Source organism: Sminthopsis crassicaudata, chromosome 5 (assembly GCF_048593235.1).
Source record: "Sminthopsis crassicaudata isolate SCR6 chromosome 5, ASM4859323v1, whole genome shotgun sequence".
Classification (NCBI taxonomy): Eukaryota; Metazoa; Chordata; class Mammalia; order Dasyuromorphia; family Dasyuridae; genus Sminthopsis; species Sminthopsis crassicaudata.
In genome coordinates this window covers 200,718,307-200,744,250 of record NC_133621.1, presented here as the reverse complement: position 1 = coordinate 200,744,250, position 25,944 = coordinate 200,718,307, and the positions used below count along the sequence as shown (strand labels likewise).

The 25,944-nt window shown below is 34.1% G+C and overlaps 1 protein-coding gene across 1 annotated transcript in view; it reads right to left on the bottom strand.

Annotated features, from left to right (window-relative positions):
* SLC38A4 (solute carrier family 38 member 4) overlaps positions 1 to 25,944 on the bottom strand; it is a 123,008-nt gene that overhangs the window by 33,788 nt on the left and 63,276 nt on the right. The gene's annotated exons all lie outside the window — the stretch shown is intronic.

The following is a 25,944-nucleotide window of genomic DNA, read 5'->3' as shown; positions in this document are numbered from 1 at the left end:
AATTTGTCCAGAAAGTATTTTTTAAATATTCACAAGCAAAGCAAAGCAAGTTATAAGCAGAATAATAATGGAAATAGCATAAAATCCCCCAATTTGGAATGTGTTCAACAATAAAGAGTTACAAAATTTAAAATTCAGTATTATCTTTATCTGCTTGCTACCATTCAAGGGATATAATGTGAGGCAAAGCAGCAAGAATGTCTTAACTTAAAAGATCATTGCTATTAAGTAAAAAATAAATAACTTCAACTACTTAAGAGTTTTCTTTGCTACTTATAAATGTTAATAATTCACATTAGCATTGGAGCTAATTTAGAATTCATTTTGTACTCTCAAACATGGATATATTTTGTTTATCTTTTTATTGACATGTTCTTTATTTTTCTTGCTCCTTTGATATTTTTATGTCAAATGAAAATAACTGTGATCCATAAGAAAAGAAAATTATAAAAGTCCTATTGCTTCTGATAGCAGTTTCAAAAAACTTCACAAATAACTTTCTTCAGAATAATCCCATCTGTATTGTCATCTTCATTTTACACATGAGGAAACTGAGGCTTATCAATTGGAAGAGACTTGCCTAAGGTGAGTTCACAAATAAAAAATATTTGAGAGACCAGTCAAATATAGGTGTCCTGACCCCATATTCTCTACTATATCAAAACACACAATACTCAATGCAGCATTAGAAAGATGTACACCCGAGTTCATGGAAAGCTGAATGTTAGTTTAGTAAGTTTAACTTTCACTTCCCTACAAATTAGTATTCCAAAAGAAAAATAAGAAAAGTAGATTTCAAAATTCAATTTGCAATTTTTTATTTGCCTTTTAAATAATAATAATATATGCTTGGGTGAAAGTAAGAGACAATAATTTATCACAACAGTTCTGTTAATTCTCTATTGATAATTGTGTAAAAAATAAAATAAAATATTACCCTTTGAACAAGAAATTTTTTCATGAAAGTAACATTTAATGGAATAATCTTTTTTCTTCTTTTTAAAATAAGTGGCTTAGAGCTAATTTAGAATTTATTTTGCACTTTCATATATTGGGTACATTTTGCTTATCTTTCCATTAACATGTTCTTTATTTTTTCACTCCTTTGGTATTTTTATTCAAGTGAAAATAACTGTGATCTATAAGAAAAAGAAAATTATAAAAGTCCTATTATTTCCAATAGGTTGTCTCAAAAAAAATCATTTATTTTTAAAAGAGGATTTCCATTATTAAGTAGCCTTAAAAGCATAATGAAAGAGCTTCACCCCATACTTTGAAAGTTCATTGCAAAAATATTATCCCCAAAGGATTTAAGAAGCAAAAAAGATAATATATGTAAAATATCTTGCAAACTTTAAAGCACTATGTAAAGGTCAGCTATTATTATTTGAATTAAATAAATGTTATTTTTTTAAAACTCAGCACAGTTTCTATTAAATAAGAATATAGCTACATAATCACACAAACTTCTCAAGCCTTTCCATACTTTTTAGTACTGCAACCTACTTCAAAACTGTAATGATTTATGATTTCATTATTAGTTAATCTTATCCTTAGATGGGACAAATATATTCTATCACTAGGCCCATACTGTAATCCATCTAGTTTGGGAGTACTTGCCAGAGTTTGAATTCTAACTTTTTGTAATTTTAAATATTCACAATTTTAAAAGTTACTGAACTGTGGCTCAACTTTGAGCTGGCCATACCATAACTAAGCCCATATTTCAAAAAGGGCAAAGAAAATGGAAAAGGACCTATATGTACACAAATATTTCTCTTTTCATGGTTACACCAGACTGGAAACTAAGGGAATATCTATCTACTGGAGAATAGCTAAATAAATTGTGATGTGTCTTAAGAAATAATAAAGTAGACAGTTTCAAAAGAAACTAGAAAGTTTATTATCAACTGATACAAAATAAAGTGAGCAGAAGTAGAAGAACAATTTATATGACAACAATTTTTTAAAAGTTTGGAAATTTGATCAATGCAATACTAAACCATGAGTATAGAAGTCTGGGGATAAAACACATCGATCAACCTCCTGCCAGAAAGGTGGTGGATTTAAAATATAAAATATGACATACATTTTAAAACGATTGATATGGGAATGCTTTTTCTAAATTATACATGTTTATGGTGAGACATTTTTGTTGTAGTTCAACTGGGGGTAGAGGAAAAAGAACTAATAAATGCATGCAAAAATGAAATAATTCATGATTTCCTCCATAGCATGACAAGGTATTAGAGATGGTCTTTAATGGAGGATGCCTGAGTGAATACATAGCAAAAATAAAATTCAATTGTGTCATTTGTATGTTCTCATTTAAATGTTATAATTCTATTTTTTTTAAAGCTTCTTACAATACTATTAACCATGTATAAGGTTAGCAATTTTAAAAACACTCTAGCTTTAAGAAAAAGATCACAATAACATTTTAAGTGTGTTCTCTGTGTGAGATGATTTTTGAAGATCTTTATATAATCATCAAGTGATGCTGGCAAACAGGAGGCCAAATGTCCAATAACCCCAGAGTCTAGGCTTCTAATTGGACCTGCCTGGGGAACCTGGTCCCTACTCCTTCATAGACACAGAACTTCCTTAGCAATTCATTCCTCTGTTGTGATGTGGCTTTTCTTTCATATACCTCATCTATTGTTTTCCAGGGGTCAAGGGCAAAAATGGCTATTTGCCTCCTTCTATATTACCCACTTCTGTCCTTTTAAATAAGAATGTCTCCTAGGGATTGTTGGTTTTTTTCTTTCAAATAAAATCTCATCCCTGTTAACTGTGTAACTCAAATCCCTAGTCAATTCACACTAGCAAAATCCAAATTGGGCTTTATAAAAAGTTCAATAATTTCAATCTCTTCTCTCTCAGATTTACCCTTCACCCCTTTTCCAATCTTCCTGTAAGCAAATAAAATTGATATCAATAGCTTTTTTATATTAAGACCATCTTAAACATATAACTAGATATTGCTTGAATATTTCTAATGCCAATCACTAAGTTTTCATCCAAGAGCAGCTTCCCTCTTCCCCTCTTCCCCCTCTCCACTCACCCAATACATACATATATATGCTCTTGGAATAAGTGAAAATAAGAAGCAGATTAAACTATGAAATTGGTTAGTCTCTCTTCCAGGAGGGGAGAGGAGAGAGGAATCAGAAATAATCTCACCAATAGGCATTAGCAGACTTTGGACTTTCTTTCTCTCATTCTACTGCATAGTACTTAAGAGTTCCTCCTTCCCTTGCTAAAAGTAGGGCTAGTTTCTCAATTTGCACTGGAAAAGTAAAAATGCCTTATAGCATAAAAATGCCTGTGTTGGGCCCAGGTCATCTCTCATTGCTCTCTATCTCTCTCTTTTTTTTGAGGGGGGGTTGTCTTCTACATCATGCTTGTCTCTATCCTGGAAAGATTATTATTACTGTTATCAGAACAAGCAAGAACCAGAAGATGTGGGACAAAGGTTCCCACTCTCTTTCTAGCTGTTAGATCTCTAATCCCTAGAAAGAGTGAGGGGGAAAGGGCACTAGAATCTTTTTAATGTTCCTAATGTTGACCCTTTATCATTATCCCCTTTGTAACTAATAAAACAGGAAAATATATTATATAATTCAATGGTTGCCTTAAAGGCCATTGGTGCAGATGGCAAGCCCTTATCCCTTTATCCCTTTATCATCTTATGTGATTCTTAACTATGTCTTTTAAAGGATTTGTTGAATTCATTAGAATTTTCCTCTTGTTATTCAGTTGCTATATTCTTTGATATCTTTTAAGAAGACAAAAGTTCAAAGAAACTCTGTGACCATAACAGAAGCAAAGCAATGAAGCCAGTAGAGAGACTATGATTAAAGGTAACTAGACTAAATGGAAACATATTTGACATGACCACAACGTGTTTACAACTCTACAGCATCAAAGCATTTTTGTTTTCTAACTGTACATATTTTCTCCTCTGTGATCTTTATGTAGGCTCAATCATCGAGGAATCATTCAAGTAGATGTAACAATTAAACCCATAGAGATGATGAAGTAGCCATGTGAGAGGATGTAGAGAAAGAAGAAAAGGCATTCCAGGATAGAGCCTGGGATGTTAAGATAGATAAGAGGAAAAAGAAGCATGATGATGCAGCAAAGGAGGCTGTACATGTAGTTGCAAAAGTAAAAGAGCCAGCCTGGTGCACTGAATTTGGAATTAGAGAACCCCAGCTCCAAAGAACTCCTAATATTGGCTCCTTGTGTATGTGGCTTTCAATAAACCTCCTTGGGATTCCACTTCCCTGATATGTAAAATTAAAAGGTTGAAATCAGTGATCTCTGAGCCTAGATTTATGATCCTCAGACTTTGAATAAAAGGAGAAGTATCATGAAAATTCAAATGAGAAAGAACATCCAATAGGAAATGGTGGCCAATGGTGTTATATAATAGAGAGGACTCAAAGGATGAGAACTAAAAGTCTTCAGATTTGGCCTTTATGATACTCTTAAGGGATATGCTATTACTTCTGCTGCTGTGTCTCTTGTTCCATCTACTTGGAATCACCACATTGCCAGGTAGCCATGGGGAGCATACTGGCTTTGTACGGCTCTCTAGGTACTCATAGTGAGTGAGACTCGAACAGAGCTTCCAAACCTGGGGCTAGGCCAGGGAAAGGCCAGATAGCAATGGGGTCATAGAGGCACTGGCAGATGAGGAATCTCACAATGTAGTTTGGGGGAGTTTTGACCAAAGTTCCCTTTCAATTACTATGAAAATGGAGCAAGAAAAAAATCATATGAGTAAAGATTGGAAGTGAGATTCAACTTTTTATCATTGTTCAGCATTGCAAGGAAATGAGGAATGTAATTATGGAGAAAAAGGGAGAGAAAAAGAAAAGTCTCTGCAGGTGTCTGTGAGACTGATTTTGAGAGAAGTGTGATAAGTGGCTTTTGAATAATTACAAAAAGTTAAATCACAATTCTTCCCTGCCTCTCTTGCTAGCAGGTACTACATACACATATAAACACACACACACACACACACACACACACACACACACACACACACACACACAAATATTTTGTCCCAAAAGTCTTAGTGCAGTTTAAAGCTTTAATATATATTAAATATAATTTAAATTATACTAAATAAATTAAATTTAATTTATGTACATCTAATAAATATATATGTATAAACATATACATATTTTCTGTTTTAATTAAATTATTTATCTTTCCTTATTTTTGTCTCATATTTAAAAAAAAAGTCTTAATCCTTCTTTTTCTAGAATTCCTGCCTCATTATCCCATTATCTTGATTAATAGTTGCTTCAGTCACCCATTATAACTAGACATAAGTGAAAGTGAAAAACTTCACTTTCCTTACTGGGCTTCTTAGAAATCATCATTCTCCTGCATTCATATCTCTTGTTAACCATCCTCATCCTTTGCAGTTCTGAAACAATATCCAAATCAACTCTGTCATTGCTTCTAGAAAAGATATGTCAATTTGTGATTATAATCACCATGCCTTTAACTTTCCAAAACAAAATATCCCTCCAAAGCCAGCACTCTTCAAAATTTTTGTCTCCCTCTGTTAGAATGTAAGTATTTTAAATGCCAGGTACATGTCTTTGCTTTTATATTTATAAATATAAAAGCACTATATTAAGCTTGAACATAGTAAATGCTTAATAAGATATTTTTGCTGCTTGATTTATATGTAATAAATCATATCATTTGTAATTCATGTGTAAACATACAAGAGAGACTTCAAATGGAAAATACTAGAGAAGGATCAAAGTCTAAATCTCTGAAGAAAATAGTGAGAATTTTTTACTGCTTTGGAAGCTAAGTGATCTGTGAAAGAATGCTTATGATTATGACATTTTTAGTTCCTAAAATAGCAAATATATGATCCATGTGGACAGACTAATTCATTCTAAGTCTAAAAAAAGTCATTCACTGTTGTAACTAAACAAGAGTCTTAGACCAAAGACTTCTGGAGTGTATCTCTCATCTCCAAATGAGAGTTGGGGTAGAGTTCTATGCCAGAATGTTATGGTTTTTATCCTCATATTAAGAGAAAAAAGATGTGGTCTGGATACAATCTCTTCCCCTCTTCCCCATTGGGAGAAGTAAGTAAAGACAATTTCTGGCCAAATTCTTTCTCTATATTCATTCTCTCTTGAACTTTTTGCAGCTATGGACATTGTAAATCACTTTCTTTTCTCTTATATTCTCTTCTCTCTAGGTTTTCATGATATTGTTCTCTCCTAATTCTCTTCTCACATATCTGCCTACATCTACTTAGTTTTTTTTTTTAACTAGATAGTCAAGTTAAGATATTAGCAGACACTATTTTCCTGAACTGTGGTCCAACAATCGGCCTATGCCCCAAGCTTGACATAACAATAATCCTTTTCATTCACCCCCTGGATATTAACCACAGCAAAATCCCAGAATTGTTTCACACCAGTATCAGCTGGTCTCAGAGCTTGGATAAGCATCTGTGTACCTATATTCTGGGTCATTAAGCCCTGTTATAAATTAAGCTTATCTCATTATTGCTGTTACCCCTCATTATCAGGGCCACAGCTCACTGTATATATAAGTATTGAAATCTCTCCACACTAAGCTCAGGGGTGACTCCAACACCCATATCTTTTCTTGCAAGCCAATTCCACTTTAAAATTAAACTTCTGTGTCCTGATTTTCCTATTTCTAGCCTGCTTTATTCATGTCCAGTTACCTGTAGGTTTGAGGCCAGTATCATTAGTATCAAAAGTGGGATTGTTCCCAGGGCCAGGTCATTGGAGTCTTCAGTACCAGTGGGAGTGGATCAGATACCACCAGAGATTTATTTCAACTGGTGAGTCTCCTACCCTTGTCCTTGTCCAAACTCCTGGGCTCTTATTTTGTTTGAACTTACCCTTACCTTCCATGACTTACTTTGTCATTGCTTTTTCTAATAAGGATATCCTCTCTAAATTGTACATCTTTTGTAATCAGCCTCTCTGCACCCCTGTAAAATTATAATTGTTTGTCTACACGCCTCAGTAACTTGTGTGTCTCTAACAAGATTAGTATTTGTCTTGTCATTTTGTCTGTGTTTGTGTGTAAGATGTAGGATGCCTGTATTGTGTTTGTATTATAAACTAGATGTTGTTGTCTCGAAAAAACTAAAATGTAGCCATCCAGAAAAACTTCTAAGGATTGTAGGGAAAGATTAATGAACTTTCATAGCTGAAGCAGTTGTCTCAGTAAACAAGATTAGTTCCATTTTAGGCTTTCCATGAGAAATTAGAATATAAGAAAAAGGAAAAAAGAGAGAAAGAAAGAACACTTTTTTCTATTATTTCAACATTAACCAAGTTAGAATTACAGAAGTAAAGTCAGGTAATTAAAATATGAAGAATTGCTGGAAACATTTTAGAGACTCTGGAGCTCTAGAGATTGACTATTAAGGAGTTTGGCAATGAGTCATTTTAAGATTGCAGGAGAGAACTCTTAAGACTTTGGAGGAATTCTAGAAACTCACTCCTTTCTGAATCCTCTTAGTAGGTTTGGGGTACCTCTATAGAATTTGTTTTAAGGAAAAATAAAGATTAACTTTTATTTCAAAAAATTAATAATTGAGAAGATTGATAGCTTAATTGTTCTAGGACAATGAAGGCAACTAGTTTATCAGTAATCTCAGAGTAAAGAGAATAAGAAGAAAATAATAGGTAAATGTCTTGCACTTTATAGAGACCTCTTATTAACCCTTCCTGGACTTTTCATTTTTTATCCTTTTTTATTATTTTGCTAATAGGATTTTGTCCATCTCTAAACAAATTAAGCTGATTTTTTTCTGATAGGCAATATTCTGACATTAATTCCCCTTTGAGATTGCAGGTAGAAAAGGATGAAACTAATCCCCAAATCCCTTCAACACAATTAGAAAAAAAAAAAAGTGTGATCCTTTTAATTCCTTTAATCCTAGAGAGATAGAAACTAGGAGTTTGTTTTTACTGCAAGAAATCTGGTCACTAGAAACAGAATGGAGAATGATGGTTAAGGTAAAAAAGGGAAAGCACCCCAGGAAGAATAGAGGAACCCTCTTCAACCCTGATCACTAAGTAAGTTGCAGCTCCAGAGAGGGAAGGCACAAGGAAAGGAATATTCAATGATTTCCCCCTTTACCTTCTACTGATACTGAGTGTATCTCAGTTGTGATGATTGCTAACAATACCATTACAACCTATGTCTTCTCATCTCAGATGAGATTAAGAAAACATAATGCTAAAGAATTATAAGGAAAATTCTGCCCCCATCTAGTGAAGGGGAGGCAGCAACTGTGGTGGGACCTGGTGCCCTTGGACAAGCTGTAGCCTGCCTTCCAAGCAAGCCTGGGGGCATCAGCCAGGTACAATACATCCTTCCCATCCTGTCCCAACAGCTGCAAGTGGCCCCAGTCCCAGCAGCACCTATAACTGTTGAGAGGAGGGGGAAGCATTTACTTTGCCCTGCCTCCAGGAACCACCAATCCCAGCCTGGTCCTTGCACCAGCCATCCCAGACCCTAGGCAGTGCCCTCTGCCATACCCCTCAAGTCCAATGAGTTCGTGTCTCTGAGGTTGACCTAGCGCTTGATGGTTCTGCCCATCTGCTGCCTGTGAAGGATCAGATGTCTCTGGTAGCAGCTAACAGGGAATACAACACACAAACGAAAGCCGAAAATGTGGGGGAGGGACAATACCTGGCATAGAGTCATGGTAGAGAGGACAAAATGCATTATTGGGCTACTGGGATTTTGAAAGATGATGAGATCTCCCAATGATGAGTGTCCTGGGGGCATGGTGGAGAAATTAAAGAAGCCTTCCCTGATCCTCCTTAATTTATAGTATCTCTTTCATGAGACTGTCTCTAGTTTATCCTGGACATATCTTGTATGTACATAGCTGTTTGCATATTGCCTCTCCCATTAGACTGTGAGCTTCTTAAAAGCAATGACTAATTTTTTGGCTTGGAACATAATAAATGCTTATTAACTGACAAACTTTATCTCACAACAATACCTGCTAGTATCATGGAAGCAGGTGGTAAAGGGCAGGGGGAAGGAGATCATAGACAGGGGATCTAGAAGACTCTCTTATAATAAATTATGAAAATCTTGCTCAGTGAAAAAGAAATTTTGCATTTTCAGTGAAAAGTATAATGACAGGAAAAAAATGCCATTTCTTTTCAAATAGTCTTCATTATAAAACTGGGATGAAAAGACCTGGGATGAAAAATGCCATCTGTATCTAGACAAAGAACTATAGAGACTGAATATAAATTAAAACATAGTGTTTTCACCTTTTTGTTTGTTTTCTTTCTTTTGTTTTTTCCCCTTTTGGCCTGATTTTTCTTGCGCAACATGATAAATATGGCAATATGTTTAAAATTATTTCATATATTTAACCTATATCAGATTGCTTGCTATCTTGGGGAGGGGAAGGGAAAGGAAAGAAGAAGAGAAATTTGGGACACAATCTTACAAAATGAATGTTGAAAACTATTTTATAATTGTATTTGGAAAAAAAATTAAAAATAAAATACTATTGAAAATAGAAAAGATGAAACTGGGATGAAGTGAGACCTTAAGTTATATTGCTTCACTTTTCCAGAGGAAATATACTTCCAGTAATGGCATCCTACTGAGGGTCCCTGGAGTGTCTTACATCATTCAACTTCTTAGAATTTTCAAGCCTGATATCCTCAAGATATATAATGCAATGTGGTGATTGCTTTTCAAAGCAGATAAAAGTGATCAAGGAATTCTGAGAAAAAAATTTAAAATGATCCAGACTGATACTGATTTTTTTTTAATGGAATCATATTTCTAAACTTAGAGAAAGAAATGAGTAAACACATATGGCACAGGATCAGGTTCTAAAAGTAAGGAATTATAGTTCCTCCATTGTACCTTTTGAAAGTTGATATTTATCTTGAACACCTTCTAACCATGGCACAAGAATATAGCATATGTGGCTATTGTAAGAATCTCCATTACATCCTCAAATGACACTGCCATAATGATTTTTCCTTGCTTGCTGTGATTCAGTTGTATCTAAAGGCATGGAATTCAGATCTTAGCATAATGAAACTAGTTAAATACACAGTCTGAACTTCATTCAATGTATGGATGAAATACAGTATTTGCCATGGAGACAATTGGCATTAGTATCTCCAAGGATCCCCTCCTCTCTACCTGTTTCTATAATTGGGTGAGCAACTCATTTGAGATTCTGCAATAATCCAAAGACCTCAAATCACTTTACCACTGCTGAAAAAGAATTTTAAGCTTTAACACCCACTGAAATGAGACTCATAGGAAAAAATGCATTAATCATTTCAACATATTTTCTAACCCTTCACCTCCTAGAAATATGAGTATAAATACACATGTATATAAATAAATGTGTATATACAAAAATATGTAATTACATATTATTGCATATTTAAATAATCACATCAATTATCTAATCTGCTGATGACTAGGCATTGTGGGTTTGGGGTTTTTTTTAATGTTTTCTATTCATTGGATAAAAGGAAAAAATGTATTTTTGTCAACTAAATGTGTTCACTGTTTCAAATTTTGTTTTTGTTTGTAAGTACAAAAATTGGAAATGGCTGACATTTTTAAAAAGATTAAAAATTCACACTTATTTGTACTTCAAATTCAAAGCAGCAAATTTTTAATACCCTATATTTTAGTAACATTAAAATTGATTATATTACTTCAAATTTGTAATTCCATGTGTATGGAGAGATTTCATAGATGAGTATATTTAAACTTTAGATGCAGTATGTATGATTTAATCTCTTTTGGATTATGCATAAAAAAATCAGTACTTTGATGTTTCTATTAAATTTTTATAGCCAAAATACCTACTTTAGCAAATGATTCTAAAAGGGGAAGTCGTAGCCAACCTAACTCTGGGAATCTTAATTTGTCTGTGGAAATGGGAATTGGGATAAATTCCTTCAGAGAATATATGGGTCATATATGTGTGATTAAATAAAATACATTCCTTTTCCCTAAGACTGTTAAGGGGGAATGTGCATCTGCAAAGATGAAATAAATACTTTAGATAGGGGAAGGAAGAAGAGACAAAGGCACAATGACAGAAGAGAGAGAGAGAAACAGAGGCTAAGAGATAAAATCATTGGTAAACAGTAGTTTCAGGTGAATTACAAGGTCCAAAGCTAGGGTACAAAGATTAAGAGTAGAATTTGAATTATATAGAAATCTAGACAGAAAGGGCATTGATCCTGGAGTCATAAAGAAAGACCTGAATTTAAATCTGGCCTGAGATTCTAGCTGTATGATCCTGGAAAAGTAAACTTGTCTTTCTCGGTTTCTCCAACTGTAAAATGGAGATAATAATTGTAACTGCATTGAAGGGTTATTGTGAGGATCAAATGAAACAGTACTTTCAAAGTGCCTAGCATAGAGAGAATCTTTAATAAATTCTTGATTCTTTTCTGCCAATAGATTTTTTTTCAAGAATTCTGGGTAAGAAATGGAAGGAAAATCTGAGGGGAAGGGGAACTTTTATAAGTGAGAAAAGAGGTGCCACATATTAGTCAGCAAATAAACATTCATTAAGCATCTATTATGTATCAGGCAGTGAACTAATCACTGGAGATAGAAAGAAGCAGTCCTGCTCTCAAGAAAATCACAATCTAATAGTCAGAACTTCATAAGTTCAAAGACTATGCCTTATTTTTTTTTTATCAACCATGGTGCCTTTCATAGACTTTATACATAGTAAATTTTTTTTTCAAATTGGTTTACATATCAGGCATAGATAGTTAATTAACATTTTAATCTGTATTAACCTATATTATATTTTAATTACATATTTAAAAGTGCAGTTATTCTTCTCTACTAATAAAAATAAAGACTTAGAGTTAGTGATGAGGACTCAAATTCATTTTTTACTTATTTTACTATGGCAAATTTTATATAGAGATGGTTAACAGAGTTGTGTTACTTGATTTCCAAGTAAAACAAATTCAGAAAATTCAGAGTTCACCATGACTTTGATTTTGTTTAAGTTTGAGAGTAGAAAGGTGATCTGATGCTGAATATGTATGAACTTTTAAAAGAATACAGGAATGAAAGGAAAAATGAAGAAGGTGCATAGAGAAACAAGTCCATTTGATGAAATCTTTAAATTTAATCTCCATATAAAAAGAAACCAGAGGACATTTTCTGACAATTTATGATGTATAAAGTCCTATGAAAGGCACAATGGTTGATAAAAAAAAAAATAAGGCATAGTCTTTGAACTTATGAAGTTTATAATCTAAAGTAAATCTAAGTGAGGATTTGACATTTTCCTAACTCAGTAGATTACAAATGAAGAGGAGTATTAGCAAGGTCTTAACATCAGATGATGCTTTAATTCATGTGAGTACCTATCTTGACTGAATATATGGGAAATAGTCAGGCCTTAGGTGAGATGATCCTTTCTCTCACCCTACAGGAGAACAGATGCCTCAATGCAGACAACATATACAAGTTGTAGATTCAGTGGGAGAAAGTTTGAGGAACCACTAAGGGAGCAGTACATATATTTTCAGATAGATACCTCAGAATCAAGTAATTTGATGTTCAGTCTTATGTAATTTGCTTAACATTGGCACCTAAAACCAGAATGAATGATAAGGTTATTTGTTCACTTTTCATCTTGGTGATCTTATCCTAAATTCCTATTTTTAGTGACCTTCTAAAATAAAATATACAAGCAGGATGAAATCTAAATTAGTTAACAAACTCCACTCTATCCACCTCCTCAACACACACACACACACACACACACACACACACACACACACACACACACAGCTTTGGCTATATTATCAAAATTGTTTTGCAATACCTGCCATTGATAACCTCTTGTTCTCATCATGATTGTGCCCAAAGTCTAATTTGAGTCTTTTGAGCAAACACCTAATACTCAGAAATAAGATTTACTTATAGCCAAATGAGAGTCAGATGGGATAAAGAAGCTTAGTTTATTTGGAAGATAAATCTCAATGTTCCCAAGAAAATACATTTCTAATTTCTATTCTCTAAGTTTTCTCAATTATTTGTTTTTACTATCTTCTCTGGTCATAAGTTGTATCATATTGCAATTCTCCATGGAAACAGTTTTCTTTATTTTTTCTATTAGTATCAACTCAAAATTATATATACTGGTTCATACTAATGTTTCAATATATATTTGAGCTTGTCCATGAACCAATATTAAAAGGTTCCAAAGAAGGATAGAGGTTCTTTGCTTTTATCCAACTGTATTAACCTATATAGTTGAAAAAATACTTCCTAAGGACACTTTTTTCCTATTTGGTTATTACATACAGGATAACTTGTAGTGTTTCTTTAGGCAAAGTTTAAAAAGTGCTAGAGTGATATTTTCGTCTTTTCAATATAATGCTATTGTAGTAACTATTTTTTTTGCTCTTGATCCAAGTGCACAGAAAACAAAACAAAGCATAACTCCACTCAAGGAGGAAAGATTATAGAAATCATCAACTCTCTAAGTTTTTAAATAAAATCCTATACTGTTATCTTGCACTGTTAGCCAAACATTTTGTTTTTCTTTTATTTTTTATCAAATATGCTTTGTTTTAACATTCTTTTTTAAAATTTTGAGTTAAGTCTCTCCCTCTATCCCATTTTCCCCAAATTTCGTAAGAATCCAAGCAATATAGTATCAGTTATACATCTGAAGTCATGCAAAACATATTTCCATATTAGCCACGTTGTTCCCCCCCCCAAAAAAAAAAAACAACAACAAGAAAAATAAAGTTTGAAAACATGCTTTAACCTGCTCTCAGAGTTTATCACTTCTCTCTGGATATGTATAGTGTTTTTCATCATGAGTCATGAGTCCTTTAGAATTGTCTTGGATCATTGTATTGCTGAGATGAGCTAAGTCATTTATAGTTGATCATCACACAAGATTACTGTTACCATATGCAGTGTTCTTCTGATTCTATTCACTTCCCTTTGCATCAGTTCATATAAATCTTCCTAGGTTTTTCTGAAATCATCTTGCTTGTCATTTCTTATAACACAATAACACTCCACCACAATCATATAATACAACTTGTTCAGTTATTCCCCAATGATGGGCATCTCCTCAATTTCTAATTCTTTTTCCATCACAAAAAGAACTACTATAAATATTTTTACACATTTTCTTTTCTTTGATATCTTAAGGAAGCCAAACATTTCTATGCTCTATTTGATGCTATTTTCTTTAAATCACTTACAGAGACAAGAAAAGCTACTATGATAATCATGATAAGACAACAATGATGAGGAGGATATTTGAAAGTATAGTGATTTCATTTCAATGGGAACTTCATTAACTGAGTACAATAGTAACTCTGTTTTTATCTGAGTAGACTTTTTCATGAATTTCTGTTGTTTAAAAAATCATAATCAGGTGAGAAAAAATTTTAGTGATGAAATTCTTCACATTAGATACTTAATTAAAATTTGTTGACTTATTGACTTCTTACTTAATTAGATAGACATATAGGCTATTACTAGGCAAATATCCAAAGCCTTTCCCAAAATTTCAAAGTTGAATAGGGCCTTAAAGGTGATTTAATTCAACCAAGACCAAGCTGAGGATCTCTTCTACAATAGTAGCAATAAGTTATCTAGCCTTTGCTAGAAAATCTCTAGTGAGGGACAACAAGATCTTATAGTCCACTTTCTTAAGATCATTCCTCAAATTTGCCATCCAAAACTAAATATAACATTCCTAATACAGACTATTTGGGCGTATCTAATGAATATTTAACTACCTTCTCGATATAATCAGATTGCACTCCCCTTTTTTTTTCTTGCTTTGTCATATTATTAACTTTTATTGAGTTTGAAATCTAATAACCCCACTGAACTACTTTTTCAGACTACTATAATCTAGCTGCACTTTTGGCATCCTGTATTTCAAAGTTGATTTTTTTGAAACTCAAGAGGACTTATAATTAGACAGGATCCAATTGAGTTTATGATCTCTTCCCAGAGTCTATAAGAAAACAGAACTAACTTTTCTGCAATGATGAGGCCCTGGAGAATGATATTTGAGGAGAATTATTCTAATGATAACTTGCACAAATATAATATTTAAGAGAACATCATTTTTGTTATTTGTTTTTATTATTACTATCCTTGTTTTATAGGAAAGAAAAATGAGGCCCACAACTAAAAAGCAACAGAGATAGAACAAGGATCCAGGTCTTCTGACTCGAAATTCATTTTTTTTCATTATCATTCAGGTTTACACTATAGAGAAATATAGTATTTTAACTCTACAGGCTGTTTGGGGAGAATTTCCATTAGTTATCTTCATTATTTGACATGACAGTAATACTTTATTGTTTCACCATAGTAATACTACGCTGGGTTCTCCAAGGCTATGCCAATTGAATATAAACTCTGGAAGGTCTTCTTAAATCAGAAAAGCTTAACAAATAATCCAAATAATGGACTGTGCATTTGTCACTGGAAACTTGCCTAGTTAAGTACAGAAAGATTTTGTGAGTGGAAAGTTGGCTCACAGATTATGAATTTTTCTGCCATGGCAACTTGAAGGAATTGTAATCTTGATGCTAGCATCAATGATAAAAGTGTAGCTTTTTCAAAGGACCAAAGTAAGACTATATTTCCTCATCACCACAATGGGGGATCTTTTGAGGGTTGCCCTCAATGAGTAGAGTAAGAAACTCAAACTAAAATTGATATGTTGCCAAAAAAATTACCACTCAAATGGTACACAGGTACCAGAAGTAGAATTCAGAGATCTATGAGTTTTGAGGCAGTCAGAGATGAGGAGGACCATTCTATCTCCAACCTACTCTGCATTTTGGGATTATTTACATAGTCAGTCAGTGACTGTGTTGCAAAATTAGCAAACAAGTTTTGTCCAAGTTGACAAAGAAGTGATCAGGGATTCAAAACCTAGATACAAAATACTTGTTAAGCTTCAATCTAAACTGATCAAAACAAAACATGTGGCAGCTTACATATCCCTGACTTCCTGTCAACACAACTGGAAAGAATTTGAAATCTTGGCACTTTTTATTTTTGTTTTGTTCTATCAAAGAACATAATAGCACATACCAACCTCCCAAGTGTGTGATAGACATAAGTATTCTAGATTTTTAACTACAATTTAGCTCTTCAATATTGAGGTCCAAAGATATATTTTAAATGAGAACTTGGACAAGATTATTTAAATGAGAACCAAACCAACATTTTAAATAGCCTATTTGAAGAAATACCACTTTTAAAGAAAGAAGCCATAATGAACATAATTATAATCACACTTGCTGAAACAATTCTCTGAATAGAATGCAATATTAATACCAAATCTAAGTAAACTATTTTTCTTATTAATGAACATTAAATCTTTTAGCAATTAACAGTGAGAAAAGGGGTAACAGATTTTCCCTGGTGTTCTGCTTTCATCTTACCCATTTCAAAAACAAATTCCTTTTAAGAACATTATTGTTCATTTTAGTATTTGTAATTCCATTATAGATTTGCTTTTCTAAGCCTGTGCAGTACTTACTGTACCTTCCCAGATTCAAGGAACAGAACTGCAAATCCTTTTACTATATATACTGTACACAAGTGCTATTTTTTTCTTCTTTGCTTTCAAAATATTATAACCCAGAGTGAGTGGTCTCTAAAGTGTTTTTCAAAGTGAGTATGAGCTAAGAATGGCAGGTATTTAGAGACATTCATCATCTCCAACTTTGGAGGTTTTGTTTTAGCTTAGTTGTGTTGAATTAAGCAGGGGAAACTCAAGGTAAAGTCAGTACTTCACTATTGGTGTCATTGAGTAAGTATCTATTTAGTTAATATGAGTCAGGTTTCCACATCAAAGTGAATGTGAAGTCCTCCTTATTCTTTGTCCAAATTTAGACTTGCAGATGCCTATCCTAAGATCCTTAATTGGTTCCATAAAAGCAAGACTACAGGTAAAACAGTGCCCTGCTTCCAGTTCAGCCCCACAACCATTAGTTAAGGGGAAAAAAAAAACCCTGTAAAGAAAGGGCCAAGCATCCTCCAACAATGCCAAAAAAAAAAAAAACCTACCCTTCCCCCCCAGGGCAAGCAAGTTAGTCTAGCTGAAACAAAGGCACTCTGAGGGAAAGAAAGGAAAAACATATGATCAAATCAAACTACAGCCATGATCTCTCCTACAGTTACAATGGAAATAGCCAAAGACCTTGAGCCCAAGAGACTCCAGAACAATAGCATCCCTTCTAGCAAGGCCACCATATCTGCTTCAGATAATCTCTATTCCACTGCTATCTTCATATAGGGAATCAAGAAAGGACAAATAGCAACAACATTTGTTGAACTAAAATGTGACATTTGCTTCTAGATATACTACAGCCCCTGTTGTCTCAGTATCCCCAGTTACTGAAAATCCAGAAAATAAAGTTAATTAGCTCAACATCTGAAAGGAATATTGTTATCTTAGTTAAAATAACATTAAGGAAGATACATTATCATCTACTTTCCCACTTCAGTTTAAGGACCATGGAACTTGCAGCTGACCCTCCTGTATGTATAATCTTTCCATCTATACATCCCCCAGTATAATGAAGCTACCTAAGAACAGGGTCTATCTTGTTTTTTATATTTGTAACCCCAATGCTTTGTACATAGTAAGCATTTTAGAAATTATTTTTCTTTTATTCATTGCAAAGGTCATCCAAACTCATAAGGATATGGTTGTGTGATAGAGAGAGTCACAATCCAGTTATGCTGCATATAATGAGGCACCCCTGCAAAAAGTAGCTTAGTATAAGCTACACCTTGTTATAAACCTTATCTCTAATTCCATTGTTGGTTAGTTGGTTTAGTTCATGTTTGAATAAGATCAAAATAAGATCAATATTTAGTCAAGATACGGTGTGTCTAACTGTAGCTCATCAGACCAAAATGAGCTCAAGAGGCTCTACCCCAAGTTGAGCACAAATAGTCCACAAGAACAATTGGAGTGGCGATGCCTCTAAATTTTCACATCTCACATTTCTTTTGAGCTACTGTAATTCTGCTTTGTTCACAGAGCAGTGCTTTCTCTGATGCAGACATACTAGGCTGAATGATCTTGTACTAGTGTCTTCTATGATCCATACTTGATTCCAAGTTCTTCAAAGAGACATTGAGAGTGTCCCTGCACAGCTTCTTTTGGCCTCTCTTTGAGTGCGTGCCTTGTACAAGTTCTCTGTAAAATGGTAAGTATACATTTGCATTCAAACAATGTGGTCAGTTGATTGGAATTGTTAATTATCAAGCCAAAATTAGCACAAGGAACAAAGTACCGATCTATATTTTATTGCATCTCAGCCTCAGAGGCTACACTGAGTGCATGATCATCTGTAAACAAAAAGTCATATGCCAACTCTCCCTCCACTTTAGTCTTGGTTTATGACCTTTTCAAGTCAAATAATTTACCATCAGTGTGGTAATTGACCTTGATCCTGTTTTTGTTCTCATTGAAGGTGTCTGAAAACATCTCTAAAAATATCATGCTAAAAAGCACTGGGGAAAGTACACAACCTTGCTTCACTCCATTAGTGACTGGGAAAGCACAAGAGTCCATTACCCAGAACCTGTACAAACATGCCATCATGAAACTGGTATGCAATATTAATGAACTTTTCCAGAGAACCAAATTTTACCATGACCTTCCACAAATCTTCAGTACTAACAGTATCAAAGGCTTTGGTCAGATTTACAAATATTCTATACAGACCTCTGTTCTGCTTCTGTCATTTCTCTTGGAGTTGTGGAATAGCAAACTTTCAAACCAAGATATTATTTTGAGTGGCTTTAGCAGTAATTGATGAGAGTCTGTTGAAAATACTAAGAAAGTGTTCCAGTCCATCTCTCCAGAATCATGTCCTTATCACTAATCCATGTGTCTTCATTAGCTGAGGTGCACCATGATAAATAGCCTTTAGGGTAATGTAAAAATACTTCGAATTGTTACAATCATTATAAAACAATTTCAACTGATTTCTTACTGAGCCAAGAATCCTGAATCTAAGTTTCTCTTGTACTTTTCTTTTGATAAAGTTAAATGCTGCCTTCTTAGAGACAGATGAATTATCTGATAGTAAACCTGTGGAATTCTCATTTTTCATTTAGCAGTTGCTGAATTTCTTCAACATTTCTGTCAAACCAGTCTTGGTGTTCATGATTGTTCTGACCAAAAGGAGTAATTGAAGAGTGCTACACCAAATCTTTGAAAGCTTTGAAAGAAATCATTTTCTGCTCCATTGTTGCCAAATTCAGCTTTCCCTCAAAGTTAGCAACAAATTAACTATGCACTTACAGAAAAGTTGCATTACATCTTCTGAGAATTAGCTTGCCTTGAATCTGCCACTTTTCCTGAATATAAATGTTTGGAGAGGGTAAGTCTATGGTCAGTCTAGCACTCTGTGCAACATATCACCTTTGTCACTGTCACATCCTGTCTTTCTTCTTACAATGACATAGTCTATTAAATGTTAGTGTTTGCTATAAGGATGCAACCACAAAGCTTTATTGTATTTCACTATACAGAAGAAAGTGTTGGTGATGAAAAATTCATGAGACACACAAGTATTCAGTAGCATGTGACAACTGTTGTTGCTCATTTTGACTCCATTTCTCCCAACGATTCTTTGTCATGTCTGATAGTCTATTCCTTTTCTTGTGTCAAAGTCACTCAGAATTACAAACTTGTCCTCTTTCAGCAGCACATTGATGATGAGGGTCTTAATAAAATATTTCTTTGACCTCATCAGGTTTCATCACTGTGGGAATATACAAGATGATGATGGTAGCATGATACTTTCCTGCAAATGACCATCCCATAGTCATGAGCTTATTGACTACATTAGTTTTTATTTTGAAACTTATAGCAACTTCAGAGTACTCCCTACTACTATGGCTACTCAAAAAAAAAAAAAAAAAAAAAGCATGAATATAACTCAGACTTTGGTAAGCTCTCCTTCTATTACCAGCTTTGTTTCACTCAGGGCTACTATTTGGAAGCAATAACTTGCCAAGTTTTCTTGCAACAAATGCTGTTTATCTTTCACACCTACTGGATTTTGGGTAATCCATAAGCATGCACATATTCCATGTGAAGGTGATGAGTGGAATCATTTTTACAGTTTTCATATGTTTTTGTGTTTTGACCACTGAGTAAGACCCATCTGCTGTGGTAAGCAGGCCAGGGTTGGGTGAAACAGACAATTTTTTAAAAGTGAGAAACCATCTTTAATCCTCTTAGAAATTTCCCTTTTCATATGAACTTAAGTATTAAATATTAAGTATTAAGTATTTAAAAATAAGACTTTGCAAAACTGTGAACTTCTGTTACACAGTTTTTAAAAACTGTATGTTAAATTTTAAAGTACTCTCTACTCCAGCATTCTGGTTCCCCCAATCTGATTATCTTTGCATTAAACTTCTTAACATGGGATCCAGATATAAATATAGGCATATATATACAAATTTAATTTTATTTTAATATATCCTTATATAATTGTATTTTATGTAATTTATTTTCTTTGATGTTCTTATGTATTTCATGTTATATGTTTAAAAATATCATTCTGAAAATCGGATCTTTAGGCTTTACCCATCTTTCACAAGGGTCTACAACACAAAAAAATTAAGGACCCTCTCAGTATTACTTTAGTTCTCCAGTTGTTTCAATCACATCCAATTCTTTGTAACTCCATTTTGGGTTTTCTTTCTTTTTCTTTTTGGGGAGAAGGTAACTTATTTTTTAATCTTTTAATAATAGCTTGCTATTTTCAAAATATATGCAAAGATAGTTTTCAATATTCACCTTTGCAAAACTTTGTGTTCCAAATTTTTCTCCTCCTTTTCCCTCCACCCCTCCCCTAGATAACAAGCAATCCAATATATGCTATACATGTGCAATTCTGGTATACATATGTTCATTTTTATCATACTACACAAGAAAAATCAGATCAAAAAAGGAAAAAAATGAGAGAAAAAAAGCAAGCAAACATAAAAATACTATATTGTTATCTACAGTTCCCATACTCTTCTTTCTAGATGCAGAAGGCTCGCTTCATCCCGAGTTTATTGGAATTGGCCTGAATCACTTTGTTGTTGAAAAAAGCCAGTTACATCAGAGTTGACCATCACATAATCTTGTTGTTACTGTGTACATTATTCTCCTGTAAGAGTTCATGTAAGTTCTCTCCAGGCCTTTTTGAAATCATCCTACTGATAATTTCTTATGGAACAATAATATTCCATAACTTTCAAATACCATAACTTATTCAGGGCATTTGCTCAGTTTCCAGTTTCTTGCCACTACAAAAAGAGCTATTACAAACATTTTTGCACATATGAATCTTTTCCCCTTTTTTATGCTCTCTTTGAGATGCAAGGCCAGGAGAGACACTATGGATCAAAGGGTATGCATAGTTTGATAGCCCTTTGGGCATAGTTCCAAATTGCTCTCCAGAAGGGTTGTATCAGTTCACAACTCTACTAACAATGTATTAGTGTCCCAGTTTTCCCTCATCCCCTCCAATATTTATCATTATCTTTTCCCATCATCTTAGTCAATCTGAGAGGTGTGTAGTCGTACCTCAGAGTTGTCTTAATTTGTATTTCTGTAATCAACAGTGATTTAGAGCATTTTTTTCTACATGAACTTATGCTAAGTGAAGTGAGCAGAAAAAAACAAAAAAACATTGTGCACAGAAATAAGATTATGTGATGATCAACTGTGATGGACTTGCTCTTTTCAGCAGTGAGGTGATTCAGGCTAATTCCAATAGGCTTGGGATAGAGAGAGCCCTCTGCCTCCAGAAAGAGGACTATGGGGACTGAATGTGGATCACAACATAATATTTTCAGTTTTTTGTTGTTGTTTACTTGCTTTTTTTCTCATTTTTTTCTCTTTTTGATTTGATTTTTCTTGTGCAACATGATAAATGTGGAACTATGTTTAGAAGAACTGCACATGTTTGACATATATTGGATTGCTTGCTAACCAGGGAAGAGGGATGGGGAAAGGAAGGAGAAAAATTTGGAACACAAGTTTTTGAAAGGGTGAATGTTAGCAAACATCTTTGCATATATTTTGAAAATAAAAAGCTATTAATAAAAAAATTGAATTAAAAATATAAAAAGGTTATTTAGATAGCTGGTGACTACCAAGTCCAATTGCTACTTCAATCCAGTGAAAAGATGAACCTATGTTCTTTTTGCAGGGTTGTAACTACATCTCCCAATGTATTTATTCCCCCTATGTTGTCACTTGCCTGTAGCTATAAGACTTTGCGGTAGGTTAAAATGCAATGTCTTTTGATATGCACATAAATTGGTTTTAAGTGACACAGAGTTGCACAAAAGTTGTCAACCTTACTCTTTTCCAGTCATCATCAGAGTCCAGTACTAAGACAAAAGTGAGGATGACTGGCAATAGCTCAGGATGCAATGGATGACTTTTGTGTCTTTAATGTCTAACCAAGCTCTAAGTGCTCTCCAATGCTTGATTCCACTGCTATCATGTCTCATTAAAACAAATTGTTTGCATCTGCCTATTCCACCAGGGTAGTCCTTACATGCTTGGATAGATACCCCTCTAATTCACTGACAGATTTGATGAACCTCTGTTAGCCTCAACCTGGTTTAGTCATTCTGCCAAAATGGTTTACTGGGTTGTTTCCATTGCTCTTTCAGCAGCAAGATGTAGTAGGTAGCAGGTAGACCCCAAGGGTGGAAAACAGCCCTGAAAAGGTCTCAGCAATACTGGCAGCAGAATATACATACATCCCTATCCTAAAAATAAAACAAAAAAATTCTCATTTTATCTGTCTATCCCCACTAGGCAGCATACCATAGCTCTCTCAGTTTTATGAATAAACTCCTTGAGAAGGTCATACATAATCAGTGCCTTTACTTCCTTTCTTCTCAGTTTCTTCTTAACTTTTTATAACCTGGCTCCTAGAGTCATCAATCAACTATAATTAATCTCTCCAAAGTTACCAATGATCTCATAATTGTCAAATCTGGCAACTACCTATTGGTCACATCTGGTCTTTCTTTTTATTCCTAGTGTATAGCAAAATGCCTGAATGCTTCTTCTAGCCATTTTAAATTCAATATTTCCAAAAAATAAAGCTCATTTTCTTTTTCCCACCTCTCTTCTTGTATTCCTTATTTCTTTTGTAGGTACTATTCTCCTCCTGGTCATCCAGATTCACAATCAGATGATATCATCAGCTCTCATTTCCCACACACAATCTATTGCCAAGTTCTGTCTATTCTATTTTCACAATATCTTTTGCATAAACATCCCATTTCCTTTTCTCTTCAGACACCATCCTGGTGTAGATAGTCCTCATTTCATAGCTGCATTACCACAATAATCTCCTATCTACAGCAATACATCCTCCACTCAGCTGTCAAATTGATCTTCCTTGAACCCAAGTATGGCCATATTAACCACTTTATCCATTGAATCAGCTGAGTTGCTTACTGCCTATCACCTGAAAAATCAAATACAAAATCTTCTGTTTGACTTTTAAAGTCTTTCTTATCTTTCCAGTTTTCTTATACCTCATTCCCTTCCACCTACTCCATTGTATACTGATGCTAGTTTCATTGCAGTTCCTTGTACAAAACATTCCATCTCTTATCTCTGAACACTTTGAAAGGTTGTCCACTTCTAGATTTCCTTCTTTCCCATCTCTACTTCTTGGCTTCACTGGTTTCTTTCACATCTCAATTATAGTCCTATTTTCTTGAAGAAGGATTTCCCAAATCTCCTTAAACTTAGTTTCATCTCTGTGATTACCCCCTTCCCCATTTTGCATATAATTATTTACTTATTATCTCTCTCTTAGATTGTGAATCTTTGAGTACAGGCATTGTTTTTTCCAATCTTTCTTTTCATTCCTAGTGTGTAGCAAAATGCCTGACACATAATGTGTACTTAATAATTAATTGTTTATTTTACTTGATTGATATTGAAAATATTCTGAGCATTAGAGTGTAATGAGAGTCTGGTATATATACTGGTATACATACCCTATCAATTAGCTCAGCCTATGCAACCTCCCTGAGTAGACAATGGGAGGTTTGCTTCTAAAAGAATTGTGATGACCAATCATGAAAATATTTTAGACTGAGGAACATGCATAGGTATTCTATAACTAATTTCAGCCAATTGAATATATAAAGTTGAATTTCTTTACATCAGACTCTTTTTTAAAAAAAATCTATCAGCTCAGCTTCTTCCTTTCTTTTTACTCCTTTGGCTTTGTCCTCCTTTTGCTGAGAGAGCTCAGAACATCCATTCAAAGACCATCTGGTTAGAAGATGTAGCCTTTTAGGGCCTTCTTCCCTTTTGAGGTCACAGAATAAATGAGATAAATGAGCCCTATGTCCTTGACTTTTTTCCTGTTTCCATTAGATAGGTGGAATTTTCAAGACTTAGTGAGTTTGAGGGTTCTGGAGGATGCCTTGGAGTCCTGGAGCTCCAGATTTGGTATTATAGCCAGGCAACAATAATGACTTAAAGAACAAGGAGCAATCTTTGGGATTTCTTCTGCATTCTGCATCTGGATTCATACTAGTGAAAGCTAAAAGGAGACCTTAATCTTCAGTTATGCTTCTTCTAGACATGAACTTGGTTGAACCAATATCACTTAGCTTTAAGATGAACTAAGCTTTTAACCTACTTCACCAGAGACCAAATACTTAGTTCCCAGACACATACACATTTCCTATAGCACAACAGAAGACCTCAGTTGCCAAAAAAAAAACCCCAAGTGATGTCATAAAGTTGGACACACCTGAAGAACAAAAATTCTTGCACATTTACTTCTTGCAATTTCTTTGAAATAAATATACTTTTGTAAAAGTTACTTGATGTTAAGTGGCTAAATAAATTGCTTGCTAGTTTCAACCTTCCTAACAATAAGGGATTTAAGCTAAGATGAAAAAGACACTCCAATTTCCCAGTAGGCACTTCTAGAACTCTGAGATGTGATAAAGCTTGCCTGACTCTGGGAGATTCACAGTTTCTAAGTTCTAGACCTAATCTTGATATTTAGTAATTGTGACAAGACAAATCACCTAAATTTTAGTTTCATTGTCCATGCAATATCTGAGGGGTCTAAACTATCTTATCTTTTAATTCCTTTCATTTATGGCATTTTGTGATTTATATTAATAATTATAGTTAAACCACATATTGCTCTTCAAAGTTCAATATGGCATTAGAACTATTATTACTACTTTAAATATGGAAAAGCTAAAGCATAGAGTGAAGGATTTTCCTTTCAATCTTAAAGAAAAGCTGCTTCAGACCTAAGGAAACAGTCAGAGGTTCAGAATGGTGAATCTATTCTAGCCCCTATTTGCCTGTCTCAAGGGCAAAGAGTTAGACCAAATCATTTTTGGAGATGATTTTTTTTAGTTCTAAAATCTATGACTGGTATAAGATGAAGACAAGCAGTCTCTTTTTATTGGTGACTCTTGGATTCCAGTTGTTGTTTTAACAACATCTTCATTTCTAAATTTATCCTTTCATCTTCCCCAAATCCAGCAAGCCATTTCTTTCAACAAAAAATTTAAAAATGAAACCTCAACTTCAGTTGCTTTTTTACCCTCTACATTAACCACAAAGATTAAATGTATTGTTACTTTATTTCTTAGAAGGAATAGAATCTTAAAAGAAAAGCAGAACTGTCATTCTGGAAAGAGACTGAAAGTAGAGAGAAATTATTAAGAGAACTTCTTCCCTAAAAGCAGGGATTCTCAAACTACGGCCCGTGGGCCACATGCGGCCCACTGGGGACTTTTATACAGCCTGCAAGGTTATGGCAAATGGGCTGA